The sequence below is a fragment of the Hyaena hyaena genome, unplaced genomic scaffold, assembly GCF_003009895.1.
Source record: "Hyaena hyaena isolate Hyena2069 unplaced genomic scaffold, ASM300989v1 scaffold_211, whole genome shotgun sequence".
Classification (NCBI taxonomy): domain Eukaryota; kingdom Metazoa; phylum Chordata; class Mammalia; order Carnivora; family Hyaenidae; genus Hyaena; species Hyaena hyaena.
Window position 1 is genome coordinate 1,239,303 of NW_024080847.1, and position 19,784 is coordinate 1,259,086.

At 56.1% G+C, this 19,784-nt stretch overlaps 1 protein-coding gene across 7 annotated transcripts in view; it reads right to left on the bottom strand.

The window, feature by feature from the left end:
• The window catches only part of FOXP4 (forkhead box P4), a 52,005-nt gene extending 35,590 nt beyond the window's left edge, over window positions 1-16,415 (bottom strand). For all 7 annotated transcript variants that reach the window (XM_039242686.1, XM_039242685.1, XM_039242683.1 and 4 more), the window contains exon 1: window positions 16,331-16,415. The gene's annotated coding sequence lies outside the window, so the exon portion shown is untranslated. The remainder of the gene's footprint in view (window positions 1-16,330) is intronic.
• Window positions 16,416-19,784: the final 3,369 nt, after the last annotated feature.

A 19,784-nucleotide genomic window follows, 5' to 3' on the forward strand; every position in this document is an offset into this window, starting at 1 on the left:
CCCACAGATAGGTGGATGAGGGCCTTTGCAGGAAGCAGATCAGAAAACTGCTGGGAGAGAGTGGATTATCTCCCTACATCTCTTTCCCGCCTGAGAATTCTCTCCCTTCACTCCAGAAGAACTCTTTTCCCTCACTCTGCTGGGCCACTTGCTGTTTTTGTCCCTGCTGGAAGCAGAGTTGGGAGTAGTGTGAGGGTATTGGAGGGCATGGGGAGAGGGGGGACAGAGAGGTGCTAAGGGTCCACGGGGAGCCCACTGGTCACCTGTGCCACATCGCTGCTCCTGTGGCCCCTCTCCATCTGTGACTCTAGGTTTCTTTGTCCTGGTGGATGGATCTGTGTGGCTTCCTGGGTGACCCTATGCTGTTGCAGTGTCCCACGTTTGTGTGTTTCTGTGTGTTTCCAAGGGCCTGTCTCCCCACCGCCCACCCCCAGTGGCCGCTCCCACTCCTGAGTTCTGAGAGGAGGTGGGCCAGGGGCGAGGGTGAGGTTGGGGGCGATGGTTCGGAAGAGATTGAGCACTTGGTCCCAGGCCTTAATGGCCATGTCAGCCTGAGGGCCAGTGGCTGCCAAATGATGGATGGGGTGGGCGCCATCCTCCACCCGTCAGCGCACAGGGCCCCAGCCCCCTCCTCCAAGCCACCCACCCCGATCTCTGCCATCAGCCTACAGAGCACCTTCCCCTACTCAGGCCTGGGCCCCAGCTCCACATAAGGGGGATGGGGAGACAGCAGGGGCCCACTCTGTTCCCTCTCCCCCAATCCTGAGATCCTGAGAGCAGCTGCCTGCCTTGATTCCAAGTCTGGCTTCTCTGAGATCTGAGAACTCCTGGGCCCCAGGGGACAAAGACTGGAGCCTCAGGGGTGTGCGTGTGCACAGGAGAAAGGAAAGAGAATCCCGCAGTTACTTTCCCTGGGGTAAGGGAGAGTGCTCCCCTTCGGACACTCACACACACTGTAAAGTTGTAGATCAGACAGCAAGTTTGGAAAAAGGGAGGAAAAAGGAAGGAGGCTACTAACAGAGGTGTCCCTTTCTTTTCCGTCTTTTTATTCGGGGGGGGGGGTACAGAATGACACCCAGTGAACAACATAATTGCTGCAATGTGGCGTGTAATAATAGCTATTCAGGGGCCGATCATTCATATTAAACAGGGTGAAGCAAGCCTCTCATTTGCATGCTTGAGATTATATGCATTTGAAAAGTCATTTCCGCAGGGTGTATGAATGGCATTAATTCCCATGTGGCACGCTCTCTGCCCTCTCCGGGGCTTTCACCTCCTTCCATGCTCCCGCCCACCAACACGCACCCAAACCTGCATGTGGTCCCTGGCATGTCCGCACCCTCTCCTTCTCTACTCTGGGACACCCGGCTCTCCAAAGATGAGCACACCAGCAACCTCATGCCTCCTGCCCACCTCGCTGCTGGGTGTTGCAACAGCACTGGGGTGTTCCCTGCACTGTGGGTGAGCGGGCTCAGGGAGCCAGGGCAGCCAGGCATGGGGCAGGGTGCAGAGGCAGGCCTTTATAGCAATGCCAGGAGAGCCCGGACCCTGGCTAAGGAGAAGGCAGGGGCCTAGGCTCAGCTACAACCAGTTGTGAATCTTTTGCCTTCCTCCTTCTTTGGGCCTCAATTTCTCCCTCCCTGCATGGAGAGGTGGTCTTGAAGGTCTTCTCTAACTTTGAAGCTCCAGGAGTAAAACTCCCTCTTCCAGCATGTGCACATGAAGCCACAGTGTTCTAGGGCCAGTGGGAGCCACCAAGGTCCATTTGAATTACAGCTGTGGTCCCTTGCCCGAAGGACTCCACCCTGTGTCCACCTGAGCTTCCTCCTCTGGTTCTGTCGGGGCTGGGGGCGAGGAGTCTTCTCCTTTCACTCCGTTCCTTCCCCCTCTCCCCACACTTCCTCCAGTCACCCATTTCCTCAGCAAAGAGCAGCTGATATCTGCAGATGAGGAAAGAAGCTCTGGGAAGCGGAGCATCTGGTTTCAAGGGCCAGCTCTGTGACCTTGGGCAAGTCACTCTCTCTTGCCTGAGTCACTGGGTTGGTCTTTCTTCCTTCCTGCAGCAAGTGAGGGGGGGATGAGCTCTTTCGAGGATTCCCTAAATTTGAGGCCCTCCCTTCCCCAGCCTTCCGTGACCCCTCTTCTACCACATGTAGGAGGCAGGGGAAAGTGACTGAGACCGGGCTGTTTTAGGTGGTCTAGGATTTCTCTCTGGGGATCTAGTCCCACCCTTAGGCAGCTCCCAGTCTCCTATCTCTCAGGGAACCCCTTGGGAAACCCGGGGACCTCAGCCTTTGGCCAGGACCCTAAGCTCCCGCAGACATCATAGGAAGGAAGGAAGGAAGGAAGGAAGGAAGCTGGGTCAAAGCCGCAGCCTCCTCTTCCTCTCTAGGGGAGGCTGCGGGCCCCTGGGGACTCCCACGTCCCCTGAGGCTCCTGGCCCTTCAAAGAACCCAGAGGGCATTCAACAAGGGGCACCTCCTTGTAACTTTTCCTTGTCCGCCTCGTCCCCTCCCAGGCCGGAAGTGACGGGTTCTACCCACCTTGTGACTAAAAGGAGAACCCGAGGGCTAGGGTGCTTTCGGGGTGAGAGGAAGAGGGACGGGGAGCCCCACACGCGGAGAAACCTTTGTGCCTTTCCCGCGGGCACATATGGTGAAGGGAGTATTAATTACCGTAGCTTTTTAATTAACAATCGCTTAATCTGAGCGGTAACATTTGCCACGACACCCTGCGCCTCCCCGTGAACCCGCGCCGCCCGCCCTGCCAACTCATCAATTAATTTTTATTGACGTTTTCTTCCCCAAACAGGCACAATACCAGGGTTTTCCAATTAACACCTCCGCGATCTCTAATTAGTGCAATTAACAGACTGATGGATGCCCGGAGTTTACCCGCGAGGGAGGGAGGGAGGGAAGGGGCGGGGCGGCCCCCAGTGCACACGTGCATGCGCGCAGCTGGACAGCCGGGGAGGCACTTCTGGCTCTAACCCGAGGAAAGCCGGGTTTGTGGGAGCGCGACCACAGGTAACCTGTACCCATAGCAATGGTGGCGGTTTGAGTTGAAATAAGTGGACACGGTTTCCAGGGCTTCGCAAACACATAATCTAGTCGGGGAGATTGCTGAAGGCCTGAGACTGGAAGTTGGGAAACCTGGCATCTAGCCCCAGGTCTGTATCACCAACTTGCCGTGTGACTTGGGCCAAGTTCATTCCCCTCTTTTCTCCTCTGTATAATGGGAAAAGCTACACTAGGTGCAGCTATTTACAACGTACACCCCTATCAGCGTCCAAGAAAGATCAGGAAGTAGACTGCAATAAAAGACGGATGAAGCTTCTTAAAATATAACATCATGGGGTAGTAGAAAAGGAAGAACAAATGAACCAAAACCTTAAGCCAGAGGATCTCAAACCTGAACACATCAGAATTACCTTGGAGGGCTTGTTAGAACACAGATTGCTGGACCCCAGACCCAGAATTTCTGATTCAGTAGGTCTGGAGTGGGCCTGAGAATTTTTATTTCTAAAAAGTTCCCTCTTAATGTTGAGGCTGCACATCCAAGATGACAGGTGTCCCCAATGATGGCCACTGACTTTAGTTTATGAGCTGCCTGGTGGCCAAAATGAGATGCTCCATCTCCAAGGCCATTTATTCATTCAATATGGATTTAGTGCCTGACTAAGACAGACACTGAGGGTGGCACCTGGCTGGCTCAGTTGCTAGAGCATGTGATTCTTGATCTCAGGGTGGTGAGTTCAAGCCCCACAATGGGTGTGGAGGAGGAGGAGGAGGAGGAGGAGGAGGAGGAGGAGGAGGAGGAGAAGAACTTTTTCAAAAAGAAAAAGACAAATACTGAGGATCTGTCCTGCAGGAAGGAACCTGGAATTTGTGCCCTGCCCTTTGCAGGTTTAAAAATCTTGAACAAGCCAGTGCAGTAGTGTCCTAGATGCTTTGAAGGAAACTTGTAGTAATGAGGGTCCTACTCCCTCCCACACACCCCTTTTTACTAGGTAAATCTGATATTTTTTTTCAAAATTTCCCTTATTTTTAAAATTAATTTTAAAGTTATTTTGAGAGAGAGAGAGAGAGCATGAGATCATGACCTGAGCCGAAATCAAGCGTTGGACACTTAGCTGACTGAGCCACCCAGGCACCCCATGCATTTGTCATTTTGGACATTTAGCCACTAGTAGAATTCTGGCCATGAAAGAAGTTCTTCTCTCTCCTCCAGTGGATGGCCCAGAGCATATTTCACCAGCAATGACCCTCCAACCATTCCCAGGTTCAACATACGCATAAGCACCTGCAGTGCGCCAGGCTCTGAGGACGCAGACTTGTACAGAACAGGGCACAGGCCCTGCTATGCTGGGGCTTATGGTTCCCATGAGGGGAGGCAGATGATAAATAAGGACACCGATAAACAGATAAGCTCAAATAAAATAGGTTCTATCAAATGTTGAGAACAGGGAATAAACAGGGGAATCTAATTTAAACGGGGCGGGGGTGGCACAGGGAAGGCCTTCTTTTTAAGGAAATGGCATTTATGCTCAGAAATGAAAGATGAGTGGGTGTTGGCCAGGCGAAGTGTACACTGAATGCAGGAGAAACGGCATATGCAAAGGCCCTTATTTTATAAGAGAGGTTGCCAGTTTCAGACTTCTCCAGAGCTCAGAGTCCTTGAAATGGACACACTGCTAGATTACATAAAAAGATGTGGGTACCACACGGAACAGAGCATGAAGACGCCTTATATTTCCTTCTTTCTTTTCCTTTTTTTCTAGCTGTCCTACTATCAGATCTTACTTGTGTCAGGGACACAAAGCAGAGGGCTTTTCAGAGCCATAAGCACTGACCTTACAAGTAACTGCAGGATGCTTGCCAATTTGTCATCCACAAAGGCCCCGGAATCCCCCTCCCTCATTCAGCTCAGGCCCCCAAGGCCTACTGGCTCAGGCCGCTGAAAGAGCTGAGGGTTTGAGTGGCAGCCACTTTTGGCCTTGGCCCTTCTTCACTAGCCACTAATTCGCCATCCTACCTGCTGACCCTTTTCTGCTCTCTCAGGATCTCTGTAATGAGAGCACTGAGCAGTAGTGTCACTAGTCTGAGCCTCGGTTTCCTAATCTGGGGCTAATACCAGTAAACCTTCCTTTCAGGGTTGCTGTGATATCAAATAAAACACAGTGCATTGGGGAAGACATTCAGAGAAGGGTAGTTAGTATAATTATGGGAGCCCAGAAAGACCTGCTACAACTCCACTCCGAGGCGGCTATGCAGTAGGAGCCCATCGCCTTACCGCAGCTCTGGTTCAGCATTTGAGGACAGGGAGGTAGGGGCCCGGTGTCAGAATGTCTCTAGTTCCAAAGTGGGTCCCCAAACGAGAGAAGGATGATGGGAGTCTCGTCACTGCCTGGTTTTCTGATTAGGCCAATTCCCCGGCCCCCCACCCCCAAGAAGATGGGGCTCTCCTGGGTTCCAGAAAAGGCTCAATCCCTCTCCAAGTCCATGTCCTGCCTGTACTTCGGGATTCTCCCTTGTGTGGGCCAGAGGCAGGCACCCTAAGCCTCCCGCTGCACTCCAATCTCTGCCCAAGCTTCTCCCTAAATGACACACTAGCAGCCACCTGCCCCAATGTTAGGGGCCACTCAAGACCTCTTGGCACAAATCTTCAGGGCCTGAGGAACTTCGTGCAGGTGGGAGGTGAGGATGTGCCTCTCTCAAAAGGTGGCAATGAGCCTCGGTGATTTGGACGGTGAGCCGCCATCCTGTGCTGTTCCAAGTTCTCCTCTGAGTTTCAAATAACTTTGTTTCCCAATCGTAAATGTAACAGACACCTTGGTAGAAAATTTTGAAGAGGGAAAAACCAAAAACAACACACACACACACACACACACACAGCACAAAGGAAACAAAAGGCGTACCCATCATTCTGCCACCCGGAGAGCTGGCCTGTTGGGATCTACCCTTTGTCTTTGTGATCATCCTCTTCGACATATAAACATTGAAAAAGTGAAATTGGGGTCATAATCTGTACATGGTTTGGATTTTCCTATTTTTCCACTCGCCACTTACTATCATAACCATTTCCACATGGCATCAAATATTTTAAGCAACAGTTTTTAGTGGCCACAGAGTTGCTCGAATGAGCTGTGTGTTCCAGAACTTATTAGCCAATCGCCCAGAGTTGGACACCCGGACCATTACCGATTTTTTTTTTTTTTTTTTTTTTTTTTACTAGGAGTCTGCAATAAACACCCTTCGGTGAATGGAATACTCTACATTTCTATTTGCTTATGATACATGTTTAGGTAGAACTGCCTCTTTTTTAAAGCTGTTAAGACATTTATTCATCATGTCCGAAACACATGGGCCAGTATTCTCCTCCCTTCAGCAATGCACCCATATCATGGGGGACTTTGAGGCCCTTTTTAGCATTTTTCCCTCCATTCTCTTCAGGCCTGTCTTCAGAAGACTCTCAGATCCTGCAAAAGGCCCTCAAAATGCAACGCTGTCAAGTCTGGGTGAGTTTACAGCTGGCTGGTGGCCCTCTGAACACAGTAGGTACTGGGGTCAGGGCATATGGAGGGAATAAAACACAGCGCTGGCTTTTGGGGGGCTTACAAGTTGGTGGGAGCCATGCAGGAGCCATGCAGGCAAACAGAGTGTTAAAAAAAAAATTAAACAGTACCAGGGTCCACTCTGGATCAATCACATTGGACTCTGGGGTGTGGGACCCAGGCATGGAAAATTTTAAAATCTTTTCCAAGTATTCTAAACTTCAGCTGTGGCCAGGGTTGAGAACCTCTGCTGTATACAACACACAACCTTACAAATGTTATGTTAAATTGACACTGGGGGGCTGGTTATGGGTGCCTGGAGGGAATGGGGATGCTCTGGGAAGGCTTTTTGGGTGGGAGGTGACTTCTAAGCGGAGTCGCAAGGAAGTGAAGCCTGGGCACACAATCTGTGACTCTATTTTAATAACAACCATTCCACTCACAGAGTCCTTCAAAGCCCTTTCCCATACCCCTGTCGTCTCCCCATTTCTGCACACAATCTGGCATGCGTTTGACAGATGAAGGAACCGTTCTTTGAAGATTGCCTAGTGACTTGACAAGGTCACCTGGCTGCTAAGAGTCTGAGCCAAACTGAAACCCTATAGCTCTTCTGACTCCCAAACCAATGCTCCTCTCCTGACTCCCACCTCAGAAGCGACAAGCCCCAGAGGGCAGTCACTCTGCAATCTTCCTGGAATCTGAACCTTTCCTGGCCACTGCCCCCCTGCCCCCCTACACAGTGTCCTATCTCCCCTGGCTCTGGCCCTAAAAGTGCCCCACCAGGCCCTAGCAAGGTGGCCTCCCTCAACAGTCCTTCCTAGAACCAGACCAAGAGGAAGATTAACAATAAAAAAAAAAAAGGAAAGAAAGAAAAAAGAAAGAGAACCAAAGATCCCACTCCATCTCATTAAGAAAGTAAACATAAGAGCCATCTAAGTGTCTAATTAAGCTTCTAATTAGTCCCTGCTTGTTACTAATGCAAATTAGATTACTCCGCTTAACTACAGCATGTCCACAACACCCTTGTTAATTGCGGCCTTTTGAAATTAAATTACTCCCTAATTAGCATATCAAAGCCATTGATTCGGAGCTGGGAAAGATGAGGGCAAGAGAAGCCGAATGCCAACTTTGGTTAATCAGAGATGGCTAATTAAATAGTGACGTCTTACGTGGGGGGGCCTGCCGGTTAAGGGGTGGGGGCAACTCATCCAGAGCCTGAGTGGCCATCTGGAGCCTGGTTCTGGTAGTGCCCTTGGCACCAGGGGGCTCCCGTGAGCAAAGGAGGGGCTCTAGCCAGCCTGGGACAGATCGCTGGTCTGGCCCTTCCTGGGGCCTTGACTGCTTCATGCCTAACCAGCCGCTGACACGCCCTGGGCCCTCTCTCTGTCTCCCCTTAAGATATTTAGGTGTGGCAGTTACAGGGATCTTGAATACCAACTCAAGAGGCGTCCAAACACATCCACATCCGAGTACGTAAGATTCTGCATCCTTCCTCATCTCTTTCCCACTTCCAAACGAGTTCCAGAAAGGTGACTTATGCCTAGTGCTTCTCTAGTTCCCACCTGAGATCCCATTCTTGGAAGAAAGTCTCCCCCCTTCCCCAGCAAAAAGTAAGTAAGTTTGGGGGACAGGGAGGAGGGTGGTGATGACTTTCAGAGACATGCTCACCTGGGCAGGGATGGGATGGTTTTAGCTTGGAACAGGCTCCTGGAGACGCAGGACCCTATAATACCCACCATGGTAGAAAACAGGAAAATTATCACCACCGTCAGTTTTTAACAGCTGTGTGGGAACTCGACTGGGGTCAGGGTGTCCTTAAAGGCTTTCTCTGAGTTCTAGTAAAGAGCTTACAGAGTCTCTGACACCAGCCCTCTTCCCCCAGCTCTTCCTTGAAGAATACTGAAGACGGGTGAAATCTCCAAGACAGAACCACTACCCAAAATGCCCTCGGGGGCGTGGCTGGTCACCTAGGAGGGCAGGTGAGAAGTGGAGAAGTGTGGGGCACTCAATCCCAGTCTGTCCTTACCACACACAGAAATGCAAGCTGACTGTTGACAGGGTTTGGGTTATTCAAAAGAAGCCAAAGTGGGGATATGCAGTGAAATGTACCACTGTAAAAAACTTTGTGTGGACCAAGAAAAAACTCATAGGGGGTTAAGTGAGTCAATTTATGACCTCAGCCCTTACGGCCAGCATGCCAGAGAGGCAGATTCCAGGTAACTATGTGGCCCTGGGCAAGTTACATTTCCTCTCTAGCCCTGGGTCCCTCACTCGTCAATTGAGAGTAATACATATCACTGCCTGGGGAATCTCTCAGGCTTGTTATGGGGATCTGAACAAGAAGGCACGTGAAATGGCAAGGCACAGCTCCTCAGTCAGGGTCTAGCGACCACTTAGTTGTACCCTGTGCCTGCTGCAACCCCCTCCCAGATCAGGATGTCTTCTAGAGCCTTCCTCCTTCATCTTCCATTTACCTTCTTGTTCCCGCAGCTGCCTGACTTAGCTTTGGGGCAGTTAGGAGGCAGCACACATCTGTGCCTTCTGCCCCTACAGTGAACAGATCAGCCCTGGCAGGGGCAACAGCTCCTAAATGCCTCTTCTAGAAAAAGATGAAAGAACAGAATCCTGATGGCTGACGCGTCCCTAGCCTGGTCCTCCAGTGTCCCCTCCCCCATCTAGGGTGTGTGTGTCTAGTGGGAGAGGCTCCTTGGAGTCTGTCTCTAGCTCTCCCTCCCCGAGTCCTCCTCTCCAAGTTTCTTACCAGCAGCCCCTGGAGTGCACAGGGTCAGGGTCAGGGCCAAATTCCCAAAGGGTGAGGTTTTGTTGACTGAAGGACGGATGGAACAGGGCTCAGGGGAGAGGAGCTACCCCCGTCCCCAGCTCAGGAAGGTGAAGTCCATGGGTACCCATCCCAGCCAAACTGGGCGAAAGGGTTCCCAGCGGCGGTTTTATTTTAGAAAATAGGTGGAATAAAAGCAAGGCAGGAACAGAGAAATGGGGAGGGGGTAAGGCTATCCTGATGCGAAGGGGAGGGCAGAACGGCGGCGCACAAGGGCCAAGCCGCGGCCTGCCTTGCTGAGCTCTCTCTCCCAACGAGATTCAATTAATTGATAACAAGAGGCATCAAATTAATTTCTGGAGGATGTGAGATTCTGATGAAGGGAAATCTCGGCGATGGAGATCGGGCAGGAGGGGGCGGGCAGCACCCCCTTTTAATCAGGCTCCGCTGACTAATCGGGAAGGAGGAGACCTGGCTGGGCCGCGGGTCGCCTGCCCCGCGCTCCACAGCGCCCCTTTCGGGAAAGCGCGTCAGAGGCAGTAGGCTCTGGACGCGGGGAACAAAGGGCGAGGGCACTGAGACCTTCCGGTCTCTTCTCTGCCTGATGCCCAACCCGCAGTTTTGGCCTGCGGAGGCCCAGCAGAGGAGACTGCGGTGTTCCCTCGCCGTCTGTGCAGTTAGGAAAGCCGACACCCAGAGAGAAGTCGGCCATGCCTGAGGTCTTAGAGGGAACGAGGAGGCTGGTAGCAGCGTGCCGACTGGTGAATCCAGGCCTTGTTTACCACGCAGACCTGCGAAGTCATCTCCACAGGAGCGAAGTGCAGCACGCGGGGCACAGGCCGCCCTCCCAGTGGCTAAAAGACAAGCAGCCCCTCTTCCAACATTCCCTAGGCCCCCAGGCATCGGGCTTTGTGGGTCCCGCGCCCCAGGCCCCTTCTCCGTGCTGCATCCTGGAGCTCAGGTCTCAGGGATTAAGAAAGGAGCTTCGTGCAACTCGCACTGATGCGCTCGCAGAAGCTCAGGAAAAGGTTGGGGAGGAGAGAAGCCCAAAGCACAAGCGCTGAGCTGGGGACGGGAGGCCAGTATCCCTGGCTCTCTGGTTGGGGGTGGGGGGGATGTGGCTATCCCGGAGGCTTCCTAAGGGAAGGATTCTCCCAACAGGACCAACTCTACATCCTTAACAAGACCCGACCTTTGCAAGCGCGCATCTTGCTCCCATCCAGTGATGTGGGAGCCTTGAGAAGATAGGGAGCTTCTCCATGCTCCGGCTTTGCTCCCTAAGCGCTTACAGCTGCAGCCACTCCCTGGGTGTCCCGCAAATCCTGCCATTCAGTCTCTCCCCCCAATTCTCCCCAGCTGCGCGGACTCACATCTGCCCGGGGGAACTTTCGAAGGCAAGGAAGAAGTACACCGCTATCCTTTTTTGGGCCCATTTCTTTCAGTCTGGGTCTCCCGGAAGTGTGGGCTCCAGAGCTGGGGAATACAACGAGAGGGAGCTCACTGGGTTGAGGAAGTAAGACTGGGAGCCCTCTCTCCTACCCACCCCCACTCCAGTTTCCCCTCATACCGTGCAGCCCTCCTGAGGGCTCTTGCAGGCCAATGTAGGCATCCTGCCGTCCCTGGGGGAGCATCAGGACCAGAGCTCGCCAGTCCCTATCTGAAAGATCAACCCTGGGGCACCTGATCCATTTCTGATTTTCCAAATTGCCACAGAGTCACCTCTTACTAACCCTCTTCCCCTGGAGCCTCTAGCTTGCAGCTGCACACAGTAAGCGCTCCACAATGTTTGGCAGAGGCGGAGTCCTCGTCTCCATTCCCCAGTCACCTGCCCTCTAGTCCCCATCATTTGTCCCTTCTTTGCCATTGGTGAGAACTCTAGGTAACTTCCACCTGCAGACCCTACCTTGAACAAATGCCAGAGGGTCGCTATTCTACACACTCCACCCTTACTGTCTGAGGAAAATCCACTGTCTTGCCCCACCTCGCCCTATTTGCACGGCAGCCCAGGTCAGGTGCCATTGGAATCAGTCCTGAGCGGGAGAGAAAACATTATTCACCTCTGTCCAGTACCACCAGTGAGCCCGATGGCCCTCAGGTCCCAGCTCTAGAGGCTCCAGCTGGGCAGGGGATGGGGACCAGTGAGGTCAGCAGAGCTACTGAGATTCTGGGCCCAGGCTGCGCGGCTATGGTCAGGGTGGGGAGAAAGTGCCAGGAGGCACTAGAGTGAGGGACAGCCTGGCAAAGGCCCGGAAAGGAGGAGTCTTGGGACAAGGATCCAGGGAAGGAAGGCCATCCCTGGGACCCAGGCCTGGAGGGCCCCCCAAGGCACTGGACGCCCCACCTCCCGTGGCCTCGTCTACATGTGCACTTTTGGTGCTGGGAGCTCTGGATTTCTAGCTCGGGCAGGCATGTCCTGAGTTCTGGCTCCGTGAGGGGCCCGCCCAGGCCACCGCCTTGGCAGCCACGAGGTTAGGAGTCATAGGGTTCCTTCCTGCTGTGACCCCAGCTTGGCGGGGCTGGCGATGGGTGAAGGTGTGCGTTCCCATGGAGAATTCAGTAAGGCAGTGCAGAAAGCCAGGAGCTTTAGGCTGAAGTTTCTTTTGGCTTCTTTGAGATGATCCATCCATAGTAGGTCCTAAACTGATCTCAGATGGGTGGCCAAACTTGCCTTCCATAAGACTGTGTGGGCCAGGGTTTCAAGCCCCAGATGTCTCCCTTTTTGGAGAGAGATGGTGCCAGCCATTTTTCCTCCTCTACACCCGGGGGAATTATCCCTCCCATTTTTTATTTGTCTCTATGAGCACCTTAAAAGGGCATGGCGGGGGTGGGGTGGGGTGGGGTGGGTAACGTATGACTGGACTCTTCCAGGGTGGTGTGCGGGTGGGAAAAGCCAGGTTCTGGACCTAGACCCTCCCCCACTTAAAGGGAAGGCAGGAGAAGGGTCTCCCGGACCCTTGTCACTGGAGGGCAGAGGGGCAGCCCAGGCCCGAGTTTGTAAAGGAGGGAGGGGGGAGTTCATAGGTCCTCTGCAGCCCCTCCTTTCTCCCTTCTGCACAGCAGAGGCCCAAGCCCTACTGGCTGCACCGGGAGTTAGGAGCCCCACATTTGACTCCCAGCTCTACTGCTAACTAGCTGTGGAACATCAGACAAGTTGCTTCCTCTCTCTGGGCTTCATTTTCCCAGCCCATGAAATGCGAGGTTAAAACTCAAGCATTTCCAGTATTCTGTCCCATACTGCAGGCTGGCGGTGCTGGGAATATAATAATAACAACAACAACAATAATAATAAAAGCCACCCATAGGTCAGCACTACCATGTGCCAGGCACGGTGCTAGATACTTTACATACACTCTCCCACTCAAGTCCCAAAAGGATCCTCTAAGGTGGGTATTATTGACCCACTTTACACATAAACTGAGGTTCCAAGAGCTTAACTGAGTTCCCCAGAGTCCCATCACTGCTGGCGAGTTCTAAAGCCTTTTCCAGTCTCACCCACGGTCTGCCCTGGGCTGGCCCCGAGTTCCTTGCCCTGGATCCGGAGTTCCGGAACCGAGTCCAAGGGAACCATTTCAGCCAATGGAATCCTGTCACAAGTGCCATCTGCCTGGCCTCGGTCTAGGGAAGCGGGGAGAGTTGTAAGATCAAGAAGGGAAGCTGCGTGGAGCCCCTTGGGTAGAAGAAATTAGTCTTTTGCACAGTTTGGGCTAGTAAGGAAGTGAAGACGCTGTGCTCAGGATAGGCATGGAGGGGCCTGGATTTCAGCTGCGGAGCCAGGCAAACCACCAAGGCAGTGATGAGTTCGGATGTAGGGAAGGGTGGGGGGGGGGGGGGGGGGGGGGGGGATGAAGCCACCTGGTGCCGGGCGCTGGCAGAGTATGCCCGAGCGTGTGCCCAGGCGGGGCGGCCCCTGCAGACCTGGAGGACCCAGCTCCGGCAATGCGGTAGGTGTAGCCTGGGGGGGGGGGGGGGGGGGGGGGGCGGTGCAGGGAAGTCTTCTTGAGAAAAGGACCTGTCCTTCCCCTCACATCTCACACCTCTCCGAGACAGACACCCTGCTCCCACTCTCCCCTCCCTGATGTGGTATCTCTCCTACCGGGACAATACGAGGATCAGAGAGCAGACCCCAGCCCTCACTGCTTGGGCACTCTAGTGCCCAGCCCGGGGCCTGCCCAGACAGAGTAGGGGTTCAGCAAACACTTAGGGAATTACTGCATCAAAGGAAGCCGCCCACCCCCACGTCCTCCCGATTTCTTCCCCCTAAGGAAGAGGTGTGTTTGGAGTAGGGGCCCAGCAGGATATGCACATTCCTGGCAAGAAGGGACCTACCTGCCCGCAGCCAGAAAGGAAGTTTCTGGCCAAAGGCAGAGGGAAGGGGGTGGGGTGTTGGTGTCTAGGTGTGAGGAGGGCACCCCACAGAAAGGGACAGGGGCAGGTCCCGCTGCAAGTTGGGCCCAACCTGCCCTACCTCCCCCTGGCATCCCCCAGCACTGGTGTCAGACCTTTCTCTTCCCAGGGCTCAGGGGCTCCCCAATTCTAGAACTCCTGGGAAACCTGCCCAGGACTGGAAGAAGGATTGAAACCCCCCACCCAGAGGCCCACCGGCTTAGCGCCGAAAGAGAAGGTTCCTGTGGACCCCCCTAACTTAGTGCTAAGGCTGGGACCTGGGTAAAATAGTGGCCGGAGGGTCTGGAGAAGAGATTCAGAGCTTCTCGAGGTCCTGAGTATGTCTGGGGGGCAGGGCACCCACAGCACCCCTTCCTCCCCATTCAAACTGGCCCCGTTGACAAGACTGGGAGCAACACCCCAAGGGAATCTCCCCCAAGCACATCCCTGCTTTGGAGAGGCTCAGATCCAAGGGAGCCAGAGCAAGCACGCCGTCCAGGTGCCTCCCTCCAGCCTGCCAGGTGACAAAGAGCCCCAGAACCCTGGGCAAGACAAAGTTTCTCAAGTTGAAAACAAAACAAAGCAAGCCTGCAGACCTCCCCCTTCGCGGAAGCAATTTTCTGCCGGGTTGCACGCGAGGCTTGTCTGGGGTAGAGGCTGTCTGAAGCCAGTGTCTCTCTTTGGGGGGCATCGGAGACACTTCCATCCCTGCCTTCCGGCTCCTGCGACCACCCGCTAGCTCACCAGGAGAGGCAGGGGCTTGAAATGCCCAGCACCTGAAGCGTTCAGTCCTGGTTCTCTGCTGAAAGTGAGTTCCTGGGTTCGAGCCTGGGTTACCCACTGCGTTTGCCCAGAGGGACTGGTCAGACCCTCCAGCAGGTACAGGCCATATAGACCATCCGCTTCTTCCTGCGTGGGAGATGGCGGCACCCTGGCCAGTCTCTGCTCAAGCTGCCCCTCAAGCTTCACTCCTGGGGCCTTAATCCCAGACCCAGCACAGTTCGCCCTGGGACAATCCAGGCGGTGCCTTAAAAAGGGGATGAAGATGTTGAAGTTCAAGTAAAAACCCGCATTGGCCAAAATGCTCCTGGGCTTTATCAGGAACTCCCCCGCATGACAGCTTCAGACTCTGGTTTGCTCCTTCAGGCCCCCCACCCGAACCCCTACTCCAGGCTCCCCGGCCAATCCGCAGGGAGACCCGGTGCTAGGGTGTGAGGCATGTGGCGATCTCCTGAGCCTTAAACCCCAGGCACCCGGTGTGCAAGGAAATCCACCAGGCGGGGGTTAGAAGAGAAGTGCGGGGCGCAAAAGGATGAGACACCCGCTCTGCAGGCTCGGGGGCTCCGCATTCCACTATCATCTTCCCCCAACCTAGAAAGTCTGGGTGAGACGCGGCCGTGTTCACGAGGTGCCCTAATTGTAGAGAAGGAATCCGCAGCCGTTAGGGCCTCTGTCTCAGAATCCGCGTCCCGCGAAATCGCACCGTCCTTTGCCGGGGAGGCCGGGACCCGGGTCGCTCAGGGAGCCCCTCATTCTAGCGCCACAGGCTTTGCCCGGGCTCAGCCCCAAGTTAGTTTGTTTGGCGTTGATGCGGAGCTTGAGGCCAGAGCGCCGCCGGGGTGACCGCCGGTCAAAGAGAGGCGTCCGTAGGGGGTTGTCCAGAAAAGACACTGGGGTCGTCCCGCTTAGGCTTGGTCACTTGGGAACCCTCTTCCCTGGAAAGAACCCCGCTGCCATCCTCCCTTTCTCCCCACCATGGTGGGGCGGAAGGGGGTGGGGGTGGTTCTCCCCAAATGCGATTAATAAAGGTATCTGCCGGGTCCGTCCCCAGCCCTCCAGCACAGGCGCACAAAATCACGGGGGCCGCTTCCAGACGTTCTCAAGTCCCCAAGAAGTTTTCCGCTCTATCTCCGAGCCGACCGAGCGATGGAGGAAAGGGGTTGCCCGGTCCCTGAACCTCCAAGGTAAGACCCCAGCAAAACAAGTCTGCCTCTCACTCGAGGAGACGCGGCGGGTGCCACCGAGGTCCACCCCCCCTCCATCTGTCTCCGGGCGCGTCTCGGGGAGTCCTGGACAGACTGGGGTTGAGGGGAGCTGGCGCTACCACTTCCCTCCCCAGCTCTGGAAAGTCCGGGCCGGGAAGTACTCTTTGTTTGACTCGGGCGGGGGACGGGGGTGGGGGGGTCGCGCCCCCTTACACCCCACTGCCATCGGCCAGGCCGGGAGGGGGCGGGGCCCAGATTCTGGGGGGAAGGGCGGGCCTCAGTAGCCTTTCCAGCCAGCACCCCCCCACACCCAGCCGTCCTCCGGCTGCCCCCACCTCCCGCCACCGCGCCGCAGCCCCCACCTGTTCCCAAGGCGGCTCTGGGCCGCGGGGGCCCAGGCCGGGGGCGGGGTGTGGTGGCGGCGCGGGGTCAGGGCGCCGCAGCCGGCCCCGGCTGGAACAAAGTGCGCCGGCCTGGGCCCGGCTCCTCCCGGCGCCCGGCGCGTCTCCGGCGGGCAGTTTGCAAACACAAAGTGAGCCAGTGAGCGGGGAGAGAGTGCGCGAGCTAGGGAGTTGGTCTGGTCGCCGGCCCAGCCCCCACCCGCGTCCCCGGGCTCGGCCCGCCACCTACCTGTCCGGCCCGGCCGCTCCGTGCGGGCTCCGGCCCGTCAGCCCGCGCGGGGCATGGGGCTCGCTCGGGTCGCAGCCCGGGCCCGCCGCCGCCCGCTGGGGCTGCCCCTCCGCGCCGCCCGGCGCCGCGCAGCTCTCGGGCGTCCTCCCTCCGCGCCGCGCCGGCCGCCGCGCGCCTCAGCCCCGCCGGGGCATCGCACTTTGTGGGCAGCTCGGCTCGCTCCGGAGGTGCTCCTCCTTCTCGGTCCTCCCGCGACGCTCGCTCGCTCGCTCCGGCTCCGGGGCTCCGGGACCCCGGCGTCCCCGCCCCCGGCCCAACCCTGGTTCCGGCCCGGGCTCCTCCCCGCCGCGCCGCCGCCGCCTGCGCCGCGCCCTCCTCGCGGGCTGGGGGCTCCGTCCCGGCCGCCGGCCGCGCTGTCCGGTCCGCAGGGGCGGCCGGCTCCGGACTCCGAGGGGCTGCGACTGAGCCCGGGCTGCGAGTGGCTGCGAGCGGGCGGCGCGCGGGCGGGGCGGGAGGGGGCGGGGGACGCGGGGTGGAGGGGGAAGGAGGGAGCGCGCGGAGAGCCGGGGAGGAGGGAGCGAGCGAGCGAGCGGCGGAGGGAGGGGAGACCAACTTCTAGCGCTACCATAATTCGCCTAAAGCAGGTGCAGCCGCTTTCACCCGGCCAGGCCGCCTCGGCGGGCGAGAGAACACCACGTGGACCGAACTTTAGGGGACGGAAAGTGGGGACTTGGGGAGAAGACACGGGGCTGCGGACCTGAGGAAGGCGGGAGGTGGAGAGACCCCAGGGATCCTCCCTGCCCTCGCCAATCCTGTGGCGCGCTTTGCAAACCCCAGGTTTTCCCTGGAGTCTGGAGGTACGGCCGAGCCCTGCTCCCACACGGTTCATTGGTTCCCGGCGGGCTGCGCTCGGCGCGGGGAGTGGCCGGGGGCTCGGAGCCCGGGGCCGGTGTCCGGCCCGGGTCCTTCCTGGCCTCCCTTCTGCTCGCCACTGCGTGGGGGCTGGAGGTGAGCTTTCTGAACCGGGGGTGGGGGAGGTGGGGAGGCTCCTCCTGGGGTTTGTGAACGCTCACCCCGGGCGAGCGCTGACTCCCTTTCCGGAAGGGGAATTTCCCAGAAAGTGCTCTGCGAACCGGTGAAGAAGGGGCCCAAAGCCGGATACACGCGGGCCGGGCGAAGCGAGGTGCAAAGTCAAGGCAGTTATCTGGACAAATTCGATTACAGACGAAGCTCAGTGTCTTTGCCTTGGGGTGGGGGTGGGGGCTGGCTGGAAGGGTGGGGGATTGGAGGGACAGTGGTGGTGCCAGTGGCGTGGGGTGGGGTTGGGGTGGGGGCAGGGATGGGGTGGGGGGAGTCCAGATGGGGAAAGGCCCGAATTCCAACGCAGAAGGGTTTGCTGCTGGCAGCCGCCCCGCTCAGAGACCCGTGGAAATCTGAATAAATCTTCCACCCCCCAACATCTCTTGTCTGTCTCTGTGTTGCGCGTGGGGAGAGGTGAAGGACGCCCCAGAGATCTTCAAGGAGTGCCCATGAGCAAGGGAGGGTCCTGCTGTGGGAGGAGGGCGGGAAGACTGGCTCTGGAAGGCTTTCCTGGCCCAAATCGCAGGAGCCAGGTGGAGATTGATGGCCCCGTGGAATGTGAGCTGGGGGTGCTGAGGGTGAGTTAGCCCTGTGGCCTGGGGAGCGAAGGATTCCTCGGAAGAGGTCTTTCCAATGGGGCTTGGAAGAAAAGGATCTCAGGAGAGGAGGCTCCCTTTTGGGTTGTTCTTCAATTATTCCATCCCTTTTCTGTGGGTTACAAATCGTCAGAAGTAGTTGTAAGGTTAGCGGTGCCCGTCCAGCTGGAGCCATTCAGGTATCTAGGTGCGAGACTGTGGGGAGGAGGATTCTAAGCGTCATTCATGCGGCTCCACAGCGCCCATCCAAGTGCAGCCAGGGCCGCAGCTGTAAGAATAATGGCTAATGTTCGAGTCCTGCCACAGGCTAGGCAGGAGACATTTCATCTTCTCCATAACCCGATGAGGTGGATAATACCAGCATGCCCATTGTACAGAGGAGAAGGCTGAGGTGCAGAAAGATGGAGTCACTTGCCCAGGCTTATGGAGCCCGTGAGTGGTGAAGCAGGATTCCAACCAGCACTGCTTTGGTGAGGACAGGAAAGACCCTCACGCAGCCCTCTAAAGCCGTACTGCTTGGGGCTTACCTGAGAAGGAGGGCAGTGTGGGAGGAAGGAGGTTCTTGATAACAGGATCCAATTTAGCTTACATGGGGAGTCAGGCTGGGTGGACGGGTCTGGGCCTGGCCTGGGGTTGGCAGGCCCTTGTGCAAGCCCAGCCGGGCCATTGGCTGTGCCCCTCAGGCCTCCTTCACATCCTTTCCGCAGAGGCTTGGAGTGGGGTGGCTTGGGACCCCACTTGGGACTTGAAACCTTGGGACTTTCAGTAGAAGAGACGGGACTTTTGCAGGGGGGAGGTGGGGTGGGCTCTTCCACCTCTGTTCTGGCTGCCTCTCAGCCCCACCGAGTCCTTTCCCCATGGCTTTCTTGCCGCAGCCCTCCATGCCTCCAGCATGGGCTCCCTTGCCGAATGGAGTTCCCTGGTGAATGCTTCAGTTTTTATTCCAGGTTACCGGTCATCTCCAGGCCAGCTCAGTTTCCAGCAGCCCGGGAGTCACAGTGGGCAACACGAGAGAAGCAAAAGACCCTGACTTATCCTCACCTAAAGGGCATTTTGGTAAGGAAGGCCAGGCCTCACCCGAGAAAGCAACAGAATAAGCACCCTGAAATCAAAGCAGCCAGTTCAAAGCCCCTCCTTCTGGTACAAGAGCTCTGAGAGAAGGTTCAAAAGAGCGCCTGGGTGGCTCAGTCAGCGACTTCGGCTCAGGTCATGATCTCAGGGTTCCTGGGTTCGAGCCCCGCGTCAGGCTCTATGCTGACCACTCAGAGCCTGGAGCCTACTTCAGATTGGGCTGCTGTGAGGTGGCCTTGAGTTGAACTTCAGCCTCTGTCTTGGCCAGCAGTGTAACCTGGGTAAGTTACGTGCTGTCTGGGCGTTAGTTTCCTCATCCGCAACCCGGGGAGAATGGCTCCTTGGGTGGTGGGCAGGAAAGAGCATGGGTAAATCATCCAGCTTTCCATTAGTGCTCCCTTTGCCCTTTGTAAGTCCCAGTTTCCCCACCTCAAAATGCAGGAATACTGACCTCACAAAAATGCAAATCATTTATACAACAGCCGTTGATACTTACTAAATGCTGGCTGCGTGCCATCCACTTGACTCACGTGCCTTAGAGCTTTATCACCCCAGACATGGTGGCTCTTCTCATTTTATTTTATTTTATTTTATTTTAATTTTTTTAATGTTTTATTGATTTCTGAGAGAGAGAGAGAGTGTGAGCAGGGGAGGGTCAGAGAGAGAGGGAGACACAGAATCTGAAACAGGCTCCAGGCTCTGAGCTG